General features: G+C 42.7%; 3 pseudogenes; all 3 read left to right on the forward strand.

Moving 5' to 3' along the window:
• The first annotated feature begins 7825 nt into the window (after positions 1-7825).
• LOC143957480 (5S ribosomal RNA) lies at positions 7826-7944 on the forward strand (annotated as a pseudogene).
• Positions 7945-11502: 3558 nt separating this feature from the next.
• On the forward strand, positions 11503-11621 carry LOC143957292 (5S ribosomal RNA; annotated as a pseudogene).
• Positions 11622-11944: 323 nt separating this feature from the next.
• On the forward strand, positions 11945-12063 carry LOC143957386 (5S ribosomal RNA; annotated as a pseudogene).
• Positions 12064-12446: the final 383 nt, after the last annotated feature.

Below are 12446 nucleotides of genomic sequence, written 5' to 3' on the forward strand. Positions count from 1 at the left end.
AGAGATGGAGGCTAGAGTATGCATACAGGCTAGTGTATACAGATAGGCTAGATTATACAGAAGAAGGTCCTGGTTTATGCAAGAGATGGAGGCTAGGGTATGCAGAGAGAGAGGCTTGGTTACACAGACTTGCTAGTGTATACAGGCGGACTAGTGTATACAGAAGACCGGTTAGTTTATACAGAGAGGCAAATGTGTACAAAAGACAGGCTAGTGTATACAGATAGGCTAGATTATACAGATAGGCTAGATTATACAGAAGAACGTCCTGGGTATGCAGAGATGGAGGCTAAGGTATACAGAGAGAGAGAGGCTAGAGTACGCATACTTGCTAGTGTATACAGATGGACTAGTGTATACAGAGGACCGGCTAGTTTATACAGATAGGCTAATGTGTACAAAAGACAGGCTAGTGTATACAAATAGGCTAGATTATAGAGAAGAACGTCTTGGGTATGCAGAGATGGAGGCTGGGTTACACAGAGAGGCTAGTGTATGCAAGCTTGCTAGTGTATACAGACGGACTAGTGTATACAGTAGACCAGCTAGTTTATACAGAGAGGCTAATGTCTACAGAAGACCGGCTAGTGTATACACATAGGCTAGATTATAGAGAAGAACGTCCTGGGTATGCAGAGATGGAGGCTAAGGTATACAGAGAGAGAAGTTGAGTTACAAAGAGAGGCTAGTGTATGCAGACTTGCTAGTGTATACCGGTGGACTAGTGTATACAGAGAGGCTTGGGTATACAGAGAGCTAATGTATAAAGAGATGCTAGTGTATACAAAAGACAACCAAAAGTAGACAGTGAGGCTCGTGTATACAGAAGACCGGCTACAGAGAAGCTAATTTGTACAAAAGACAGGCTAGTGTATACAGATAGGCTAGATTATACAGAGGAAGGTCCTGGGTATGCAGAGATGTAGGCTAGGGAATCCAGAGAGAGACTGTGTTACACAGAGAGGCTAGAGTATGCAGAAGACCGGCTATTTTTTTTACAGATAGACTTGTGTATACAGAAGACAGTCTGGGGAATTCAGTGAGGCTAGTGTATGCAGAGAGGCTGGGACACCGAGACTATTGTAAAAAGAAGGCAGGCTAGTGTATATAGATTACGGGCACCTGTATACAGAAGACAGAGAGGCTAGTCTATATTGAGTGGCTAGTGCACACAGAGAGATTCATGTATACAGAAAAGCTATCGTGTAAAGAAAACAGGACTTTATTTTTTGCTAATGCAACTACTTCTGAAACATGTAAAATGCTTTTTTCATATTTTGGTGCTGTTACAAAGTGGTGTGTTGTCAGTGGTGATATCAATGTGACAGTTAATGTGGAGAACTACAACTATTCAAAATAGAGCAAAAGAGTGCTAAAGTTTATTTTGTTAAGTCATTGACTGATAGACGTTGAGTAATTGGCCATTATTGGTTTGGCAGTACATGGTTAATTTTGATGTAAGATAGTTTTATTCTCTACTTATAGCCGAGTTTTACACGACTTTATTATTAGCATTATTCGCATTATTCATATATATTATGCAGAGTGTAAGTATTGCAGTGAGACGATATTGCTTTTAAAAGATTTGTATTATTATACATAGCATTGTTAGCAGACCAATAGGACAATTTACATGGCTTAATATTGCAGAGCGTAATTTATCAGGAAAGAGATCCAAAGCGTTAGTTGCAGTAGTTTCATAAAACTGAGAAATCGTTGCATTACTCTAAATTTAAAATATGTTCCGGCAGCACTGAAAAGACGATATTAGATGAGTGATCTACACATTTCGTTTACTATTTTACTATACCGGCTAAATGCTAATATGTTAATATGTGCTGCGTGTAAGGTAGAAATTAGATGGTTTAGTGTTTATACTAGTAATAAATATAGCAAAATAACTATAACGAGTTTAAGTGGAAATACGTGAAATAACAGCAACAACGTGTGTAGGTTTTTATCAATCAAGTTAATTACGTGTCAGCAGCTAAATATTCTGCAATAGCAGAGATTAAGTATTGCAGTCGAAATGAGATCGGAAGCGATAGTTGCAGTAGCTCCAAAAAAACTGAGAAATCATTTCATTACTCTAAATGTAAAAGTTATCCCGAGCAATTAAACTGTTCACGGTAGCATTGCATTACTCTTAATATGTGCAGCGTGTAAAGAAGCAATAAGATGGTTTTGTATTATCCTAAAATTAGCAGTATACGTAATAAAGGTGAGTAGGTAACCTGGATTTAGACATAGCAAACTCTATAATCTAATTTAGCAAAATTAGAAAGGATAATATTGAGACAGTATATACAGGTCGAGTTTAACTGGAAATACACAAAATATCTAGCTTACCTTTACATTGTTCAATAGAGCATTGCAAAGTAATACCAAGGCAGAATGTCGGAATAGCAATTAGATGAGATGATTGCTGTAATCATGAAATATCAGCAACGCCTAGGTTTCTATCGGATGAGAAAGTATAATAACTGGCAAAGTATGACATGGCAAATAGACAAATTGCATTAGAGATGTGAGATGGACATGAAATGTCAATCCCCATTGGTTACTTACATGTAAACGCGGCTACATACAGCAAAGTGTGAGCTAAGCAGCTAAAGGGTATTTAAGAGTAAATTGACGTAGCTTGAAAATTCCAACGTGTAAATCGTTCCATGAATTATGTTACGCACGAAGACGGCTTACACTGACTGTTTTCCGTTTCCACTGGTCATCGGCATAATGTATCAGTAACTATGAACATTAATAGTGATAGACAGCTTACATTAGGATGTATGCATGATGTGAATGTAAAATGAATGTAAAATAGTTGCATTATGTGTTATTAATGTAATCAAACTGTATTCCTATGCTTTGCTACTGCAACCACTTCTCAATCAAGTAAACCGTCCCACTGCTTTTCTCACATTTTGCCGCTGTTAAAAAATGTGTTGCAAGTGTTATGTGTTACAAATGGTTATCAGTGTAACAGTTAATGTGGAGAAGAAGTAATACACAAAATAGAGTCAGAAAGAGAATCCTATTGCATAGAGGTAGCGAGAGATGGTTGCATTAATCTTAATGTGCAGTGTGTAAAAGGCTGTAAAAAGATGGTTTTGTGTGACTTTTGCTTTAACGTAAAATTAGCTGTAGACATTATAACTTGTTACAATGATTTAGAGATATAAAATAATAATAATAAGTATAGCAAAACAAATTACGAAAATTTTGAGGCAGTATGTATAGGTCGAGATATAGTGAATACACAAAAGGGATCAAGGGATAGTAGCAAAGTCAAGGGATTAATGCAAAGGTACTCTATTTAACAGTAAATTGACGTAGCTTGCAAATTCCAACGTGTAAATCGTTCCATTAATTTTGCTGCGCACGAAGACGGCTTACACTGACTGTTTTCCGTTTCCACTGGAAAGAGAATCCTATTGCATAGAGGTAGCGAGAGATGGTTGCATTACTCTTAATGTGTAAAGGTTTTAAAAAGATGGTTTTGTGTGAATTTTGCTTTAACGTAAAATTAGCTGTAGACATTATAACTATGGTTAGGTTTACAATGATTTAGAGTTAGTAATCTCTATAATATAATAATAAGTATAGCAAAACAAATTAGGAAAATATTGAGGCATTATATATAGGTCGAGATAAAGTTGTGGTATATGACACAAAAGGGATCAAGGGATAGTTGCAAAGTCAAGGGATAAATGCAAAGGTACTCTATTTAACAGTAAATTGACGTAGCTTGCAAATTCCAACGTGTAAATCGTTCCACTAATTTTGTTACGCACGAAGACGGCTTACACTGACTGTTTTCCGTTTCCAGTGGAAAGAGAATCCTATTGCATAGAGGTAGCGAGAGATGGTTGCATATGGCAGAAAGACGGCTTATACTGCTTTTCTCACATTTTGCTGCGGTAAAAAGAAATGTTTTGTCACTGTGTTTTTACTGTGACAGATAAGGTGGAGAAAAAGAAGTAATACAGAAAATAGAGTCAAACAGTGGAAACGTTTATTTGTCATGACAGCTGATACTGGTTGAGCAATAAAACTGTTTTATTAAGATGTAAGACTAGTTTTATTCTCTACATATAGGCTTTTCAAAGAGTTGTATAATATAGGCGACCAATAGGACATTTAAATGGCTTAATATTGTAGGGAGGAAGTATCGCTGTTCAAAGGTAAGAGATTGAAAGCTTAGCTTGAAAATGGCCGAGAAATAGTTGCGTTAGTCTAAATTTAAAGGATATGCCGGTACCAATGAGAAATCTTATATTAGACTAGTTGATCTTTGCATTACACAATCCTATTATTATTATTATTATTAAGATCATAGTGCAGAGAGATACTCAGTTAATGTCAGAGATACTCGGTCAATGTCAGAAAAGCAATAAAACTGTTTACATCGTTAGAGAGCGATAGTTACATTACTCTTAGTATGTGCAGCATGTCTGGTAGCAAATGGATGGTTTTGTGAACATTTTGCATTAAGGTACAATTAGAGGTAGAACTCATGGAAGTGAATAGATTTAAGCGGATTTTGAGATAGTACTCTCCATTTCTAATAAGAAATAAAGAAAAATAAGTCAGGATGGTGTGTCAGGACTGTCACATAATCACAGTCCCGGTACAAATATGCAAAATAGAGCAAAAGAGTACATGGTTTATTTTGATGTATGATAGTTTTATTGCATGCTTGATGTGGATGATTAATATCGTGTAGTGATCTATATTTAGCATAAGAATGAAAAGGCATAACATGGCAATGAGACAAACTCCATTAGAGATGTGAGCTAGATGAAATGATGAAATGTCTCTGTATAGCCCAGATTGTCTTCTGTTATCACTTAGCCTACCCTCTAAATTCACTAGCCTCTCTATATACACCAGCATGTTTACACTGGCCGGTCTTCTGCATACATTAGCCTGTCTTCGATATACACTAGCCTATGTTCTGAATACACTAGCCCGTCTTCTGTCTTCTGTATGCCCTAGCCTGTCTTCTGTATACATTAGTCTCTCTGTATAAACTAGCATCTCTGTATACCCCAAACTGTCTTCTATAAAAACTTGTCTCTCTTTATAGCCTGTCTAGCCTTTCTTCTGTACACACTAGCTTCTCTGTATACACTAACCAGGCTTATATATACAATAGCTTCACTCTATGCACTAGCCTCTCTGTATAATCTAGCCTCTCTATATACCCTAGGTAGTGTTCTGCATCTCCGTAGTGGTAGCCTCTCCGTAGAAGCCAGCCTTTATTCTGTATTCACTAGCCTTTCTTCTGTATGCTGTAGTCTTCTATATATACTAGCTTCTCTGTACACCCTTGCATCTCTGTAATACACTAAACCCTCTGTATACCACAGCCTGTCTTCTGTATACACTAGACTGTAAACACTAGATAGAATACACCAGCCTGTCTTCTGTACCCACTAGAATCTCTGTATACACTACCCAGTCTTCTGTATACACTGTCAGCTTGGATGTATACCCAAGCCTGTCTTCTGTATACACTAGTTTCTCTATATGCACTGTCCTTTCTGTATACTCTCGACCCTCTCTATACATTAACCTCTCTATATACACTAACATCTTTGTATATACTAGCCTCTCTTTAAATTAGCCTCTCTGTGTACCCCAGCCTCACTGTTTACTCTAGCATCTCTGTATACTCAAGCCTACACGAGTCTTCTGTATTCTGTATTAACTAGCCTTTCTTCTGTATGCTGTAGTCTTCTATATATACCAGCTTCTCTGTACACCCTTGCATCTCTGTAAACACTGTGTAAACTAGCCAGTCTTATGTATACACTCGCCGACTGTATACACTAGACTCTCTGAATACACTAAACTCTATGTCTTCTGTATACACTAGACTGTAAAAACTAGCTAGAATACACCAGCCTGTCTTCTGTACCCACTAGACTCTCTGTATACACTACCCAGTCTTCTGTATAGAATGTCAGCTTTCATGTATACCCTTTCTGTATACACTAGCTTCTCTATATGCACTGTCCTTTCTGTATACACTCGACTCTCTCTATACACTAACCTCTCTATATACACTAACATCTTTGTATTTGTCTTTAAACTAGCCTCTCTGTGTACCCCAGCCTCACTGTTTACTCTAGCATCTCTGTATACTCAAGCCTATCTACATACACGAAACCTGTATTCTGTATTCACTAGCCTTTCTTCTGTATGCTGTAGTCTTCTATATATACCAGCTTCTCTGTACACCCTAGCACTGTAACAGTATTACAGAAACAGAACACCAGCAATAAGGTGTATACTGTGCAGGAGGCACACAACACCGACTCTAACTTCTGCACTGCAGATGCATGTATTGCAGAAATTGAACACCAGTAATAAAGGGTAGCTTCAGGTGTGTACTGTGCAGGAGGCACATAACACCCGCTGTAACAGTGCTAGGTTCCCAAGCAGTAAAGACACTGTCCCTGCCTATCGTCCTCTTTCCCTGACCACCGCAACACACTATACAAGGCCGCCGTGCTGGCGGCCTTATATAGTGTGGGGTGTGTACTAAACCCCCCGAGCTATAATTGGCCACAGGAATCCTGCCTGTGGTGAATTGTGGCTCTCCTCACACAGGATGTCACATCTGTGCTTATTATATAGAACCTATTATGCTCCTCGTAAACTTTTTCAGTTTGGCCGAACGGCCGGACGCAAGTTGCCCCCGGTGCGGGAACATGGGGGGAGACATGATGCACATGTTTTGGAGAGGCCCAAAATTGATCCGCTACTGGACAGAGGTGACAGGAACCATTGATCGGGTGGTTGGAACCTCCACCAGGATGGAGGCGAAGTATTGTCTCCTGGGATTAGTTGAAGGAGTCGAAAACCCGGGAAGTAGCCAGATGGCAGTTCTGAGATGCCTATTTCAGGCAAGGAAACTGATTGCCCAACCCTGCTTAGCCTCCAATGTTGGCAATGACTTGGTTTTTTTCGCTTGTTTCCCAAGATGACCATGTTGGCGTTTGTCAAGATGGTTGAGAGTGCCCGAAGAGATCGCCTATGGCCCCATCACCTTGAAAGTGCCTGATCTTGTCTGATCTCGGAGGCTAAGCATTGTCGGGCCTGATTAGTAACTGGATGGGAGACCAACTGGGAATACCAGGTGCCGTAGCATTCTTTTTATGTTGTTGGCGTTGACATGTTTTTTTTTTTCCGCTTGTTTCCCAAGGTGATCATCTTGGCATTTGTCAAGAGGGCTGAGAGAGCCCAAAGAAATCTCCTACGGCCACATTCCCCTGAAAGCGCCCGATCTCATCTGATCTCAGAGGCTAAGCAGGGTCCGTAGCAATCTTTTTATATTGTTGGCTTTGACCTGTTTTTCTTTCGATTGTTTCCCAAGGTGACCATTTTAGCATCAGTCAAGAGTTTTGAGTATGTCCCAAAGCGTTCGCCTGAGGTCACATCACCCTGAAAGCGCCCGATATCAGAGGCTAAGCAGGGTCTGGGTCAGATGGGAGACCGCCAGGGTCTATGTTGTTGGCGTTGACCTTTTTTTTTTCACTTGTTTCCCAAGATAACCATCTTGGTATTTGTCAAGAGGGTTGAGAGTGTCTAAATAGAACACCTATGGCCACATCACCCTGAAAGGTCAGAATCTCATCTGATCTCGGAGGCCTAGCAGTGTACGGCCTGGTTAATACCTGTATGGGAGACCATCTGTGAATACCAGGTGCCGTAGGCTTCTTTTTATGTTGTTGGCGTTTACCTGTTTATTTTCGCTTGTTTCCCAAGGTGACCATCTTGGCGTTTAACAAGAGGGTTGAAAGTGCCCAAAGAGATCATCTACGGCCCCATCACCCTGAAAGCGCCCAATCTCATCTGATCTCAGAGGCTAAACAGTGTCGGGCCTGGTTAGTACCTGGATGGGAGACCGCCTGGAAATACCAGGTGCCATAGGCTTCTTTTTTTGTTGTTGGCTTTGAACTGTTTTTTTCGCTTGTTTCTCAAGGCGACCATCTTGGCGTTTGTCAAGAGGGTTGGGCGTGTCTTGAAGAGAACGCTTACGGCCACATCACCCTGAAAGCACCCGATCTCGTCTGATTTCAGAGGCTTAGCAGCATCAGGCCTGGTTAGTACCTGAATGGGAGACTGCCTGGGAAGACCAGGTGACATAGAAGGATCTGGCCTGGTTAGTGTCTTGATTGGGAGATCGCCTGGGAATTCCGGATGCCGTAGGCTTCTTTTTATGTTGTTGGCTTTGACCTGTTTTTTTTCCCTTGTTTCCCAAGGTGACCATCTTGGCATTTGTCAAGAGGGTTGAGAGTGCACAAAGAAATTGCCTACGGGCACAACACCCTGAAAGCGCCCAATCTCGTTTGGTCTCAGAGGCTAAGCAGGGTTGGGCCTGGTTTGTACCTGGATGGGAGACCGCCTGGGTTTTCCAGATGCCGCAGGCTTCTTTTTATGTTGTTGGCGTTGACTTGTTTTTTTTGTTTGTTTCCCAAGGTGACCATCTTGGCGTTTGTCAAGAGGGTTGAGCGTGCATTTGATCTCAGAGGCTAAGCAGGGTTGGGACATGGTTAGTACATGGATGGGAGACCGCCTGGGATTTCTCGATGCCATAGGCTTTAGTTTTAAGTTGTTGATATTGACTTATTTTCTTAATTTTTTTTATTCTTTTATTAAGTAGAACAACATAAATATAACAGTCAACCATACAGCATGAGCCAGGGTCACAATTACATGCTAACAAAAAATAGGCAGCCAAATAACTCTGGGTTCTCAGAGGGGAGTCCTACAGTTTCATGCAGAAAATAGAGAAACCCCACCTCCGACATGTAGTACAGTATAACTAGTGCAACTCCGTTCGGACAAATGTAATCATGGAGAACAACTGGGACCACAGCGAGCCAGCTTATCATGACCTACGTGAACCAGAGTAAAATATGAGCCGGTCATGTCCAGAACCCTGGGGTTCTTCTGGGTCCCGAAGGCTAGTAAGGAGACAAGGCATAGTCAAAAGGGAGGACGGGGGAAGAAGAGAGTGCAAAGACGGAGAGAGAGGAGGTGGGGGGATGGCGGCGGGGAAAAAAAAGAAAAATAAAGACAAAAAGGGAGGGGGGGAATGCCACCCAGGGCAGACATGGCCTACGTAGGTAAACGTTAGATGTTCAGTCGTTTTCTGGGACGGAGGCACTGCTCACCTCCCGAATGTAGTCTCGCGTAACAGTAAAATACCTCCAGGGCCTCCATGTAACACTAAATGCCTCTTCAGTGTTGTGAAGGGTGGCGGTCAATTCTTCCATCCGGAGAATATGATTGACTTTGGAATACCACAGCACCTTGGATGGGGGCTGAGGCTGCCTCCACAGTGCGGGAATGCAGGCCCGGGCGGCATATAGGAGGTGCATCGTGAGGGTTTTTTTGTATTTTCGAACAGGCTGTTCGGTCAAGTGTAGAAGGCACACTACTGGGAACCCAAAAGTTCCTCAAGGTCGGGCATGCCCAGAAAAAGTGTCCCATGGTCCCCATATCTGAATTTCACCTCCAACAAACATCCGGGATCGATCTATCCATTTTATTCAGAAGGTATGGGACTCTATACCAGCGTGAGACTATCTTGTATCGTGATATTGGTTTGCGATGGAAGCTTTATGTACTAAGGTCAGGATCTTCCCTATCTGTTGTGGGGTAAATGTGATGCCAAAGTCCCTCTCCCATTTGTGGATAAATGGTGGGGGTTGACTCCTCCTCCTGACTACTCAATAGGTTGTACAGGAGGGAGAGGGTGTGTCGCACAGGTTCCCTTTTGTGACAGATGGATTCATAGGGTGTCAGGTCTCTAGGAGTGTAGGGGGCCCTTTGTATGGCCAGAAGAAAGTGACGAAGTTGATAAGCACTAAACAAGTCAAGCGGAGGGTCAGAAAGCTCGGCGACAGTTTGCGTGGTCGGGAGCCCTCCCGTGGGCCACATCTCTCCCAGACGCTGTTTCCCCACCACTGTCAACTGTCGCAGTTTCTTGTTGGTAAATCCCGGTGGGAAGTCTGGATTACCTATAACCGGAGTCATTGGTGATGGCAGGGGAGCAATGTGTGTGCAGCGGAACAACCTCCGCACAACAGCCAACGTAGCTCCCACTACGGGGTGATCTCTGAGGTCTTTTGGTAGGGAGGACAGGAGCCACGGGGAGGTCAATAGGGGAATGGATCCATCCTCAATCTCCATCTCCACCCACTGCTTGTGTGGGCCATTACAATGCCAATCAACGACTCTCGCTAGCAGAGTCACTCTGTAGTATTGTCTTAGATCTGGGAGACCCAGACCCCCCTTGTCCTTTGGTCTGGCAAGCAATTGCAAACGGGCTCTGGGCGGTTTGCGCGCCCAAATAAAGTCCCGGAGCAGCACCTACAGTTGTCTGAAAAAAATTGGGGGTAACCGGATCGGTAATGTCTGGAACATGTATAAGATCCGAGGGAGGGCCATCATTTTGAATGCATTACAGCGCCCAAACCAGGTCAGTGTTAAAGCATGCCAGTTTCCCAAATCAGATTTCAGTCTATCCAGGAGAGGGACAAAATCAAGCAGGTACAATTGCGCTAAATCCGCTGCGATGTCAACGCCCAGTTAACGTATAGATTTTTCAGCCCAGTAGAATGGAAAAGAGGAGCGGAGCCTCTTGGCCTCACCATCCGGGACCGATATATTCAATACAGCCGACTTGGCGCAATTGTTTTTATAGTTTGATAGGCTGCCGTGTCGCTGTAGAGACGCAAGTATTTTGGGAAGCAAAATGTGTGGATTGGAGACGGAAAAAATTAGATCATCAGCGTACGCCACAATTTTGTGGTGTGCCGAGGGTTTGGATATGCCAGTAATATTCGGGTCATTCCGAACGTGACACATAAGTGGTTCCAGTGTCAGAATTAAAATTAGGGGAGACAGAGGGCACCCCTGCCTCGTCCCATTAGTGATGGGGAAAGAGTCCGAGCACCACTCGGTCACCCGTACCGCTGCCGATGGCGTGGAGTAAAGCGACATTACCCAGCTCATCATGTTGGGGCCAAGACCTATATGTTCCAGGGTGGCCTGCATAAAGTGCCAGGCCACCCTGTCAAAGGCCTTCTCCGCATCCGTTGACAACATAAGCAAGGGCCTTCCCTGTACATGCGCCGCATGGATTAAATTGAGGACTCGGGCCGTATTGTCTCTAGCTTCCGACTTATTTTTATTTTTTTGCTTGTTTCCTAAGGTGACCATCTTGGCATTTGTCAAGAGGGTTGAAAGTGCCTGAAGAGATTGCCTACGGGCACATCACCCTGAAAGCACCCGATCTCGTTTGATGTTGGAGGCTAATAGAGTCGGGCCTTGTTAGTACCTGGATGGGAGACCGCCTGGGAATACCAGGTGTCGTAGACTTCTTTTTATGTTGTTGGCGTTGACCTGTTTGTTTTTTTCGCTTATTTCCCAAAGTGACCATCTTGGTGTTTGTCAAGAGGGTTGAGAGTGCCTGAAGAGATTGTCTATGGCCACATCACTCTGAAAGCACCCAATCTCATCTGATCTTGGAGGCTAAGAAGAGTCGGGCCTGGTTAGTACCTGGATGGGAGACCACCTGGGATTACCAGTTATTGTAGGCTTCTTTTTATGTTGTTGGCGTTAATTCGTTTTCTTTTTTTTGCTTGTTTCCCAAGGTGACCATCTTGGCATTTGTCAAGAGGGTTGAGAGTGCCCAAAGAGATCGCTTACAGCAGCATCACCCTGAAAGAGCCCTATCTCTTCTCTTTTCTGAGGCTAAGAAGGGTTGGGCCTAGTTAGTACCTGGATGGGAGATGGCGTTGGAATACCAGGTGCCGTATTCTTCTTTTTATGTTGTTGACATTGACCTGTTTTTTTTTTCACTTGTTTCCCAAGGTGACCATCTTGGCATTTGTCAAGAGGGTTGAGAGTGCCCGAAGAGATCACCTACGGCCCCATCACCCTGAAAGCGCCCAAACTTGTCTGATCTCGGATGCTAAACAGTGTCGGGCCTGGTTAGTACCTGGATGGGAGACCGCCTGGGAATACCAGGTGCCATAGGCTTCTGTTTTTTTTGTTTTTTTATTTAGTAGTATGCGACATACAATGCAAAGGCAACTTCACAGAATGTGTGATACAAATAGTTATAAACAAACGATCATATTGCATGGATATCAGAGCCAATGGTAAGAAGTCTGAGGAGAATAGCACGTGTACAGCTTTGCGGTCATATCAAGATGAGATTAAAGCTCCATCTCGTTGGGATCCTCTACCACTTAAAATATTATTGATACTAGCCCTGCTACCCTCGAAGAGTTTAGATATCCATAGATAGGGGAAGAGTATTGTGTAGTAGTCAAATGGGGTCGGAACATACCATTTTCTTTTCCCTTTTTTGAGTTAAGAAGGGAAATAGTAGAACTGAAAGGAGGGAGAAGGGGAAAGAG

This window comes from Lithobates pipiens, unplaced genomic scaffold (assembly GCF_037356315.1).
Source record: "Lithobates pipiens isolate NorthernLeopardFrog02 unplaced genomic scaffold, aLitPip1_a1.2 Scaffold_52, whole genome shotgun sequence".
NCBI lineage: Eukaryota > Metazoa > Chordata > Amphibia > Anura > Ranidae > Lithobates > Lithobates pipiens.